The sequence below is a fragment of the Lactuca sativa genome, chromosome 9 (assembly GCF_002870075.4).
Source record: "Lactuca sativa cultivar Salinas chromosome 9, Lsat_Salinas_v11, whole genome shotgun sequence".
NCBI lineage: Eukaryota > Viridiplantae > Streptophyta > Magnoliopsida > Asterales > Asteraceae > Lactuca > Lactuca sativa.
The window spans coordinates 197,262,513-197,263,029 of NC_056631.2; positions in this window are offsets into that span (position 1 = coordinate 197,262,513).

Genomic DNA, 517 nt, shown 5'->3' on the forward strand with positions numbered 1-517 from the left:
GTCAATCTCAGTAAGTCTAACTTTTAGTCATTATCATTAAGTTTTTTTTTAGAACAATGTCAAAATTATATTAAGTTAAAAATCAACTAGCAACGTGCAAGACAAAAACATATTACAAATTACAAGTCAAAAAAGAGGAAAAAACGTTAATCATTGTAATCAACTCTATAAAAAAACATTAATCAACTCTATAAAATTTACCCATAAACTCGATCCAAATATATAAGTTGAAATGAATTTCATCTCTTAATTTCCTTTTTTAAAACAAGACAACATTTGGAGCCTTCCAAATAGACCAAAGATACCATTTAGTAATTCCAAATAAACAAAAGATACCATTTAATAATAACATATAATAAGGTGTTAATATATTCCATATTTTTGGTTATCTTACTTGCCGAAAACTAACAATTAAGTTAACTTAAATAGAATTAAAAATGTGTTAGCTTTCATAAAATTGCTATTATCCCTCTTTAAATAAATTATCCCATATTATTTACTATCTCACTTATTTTAT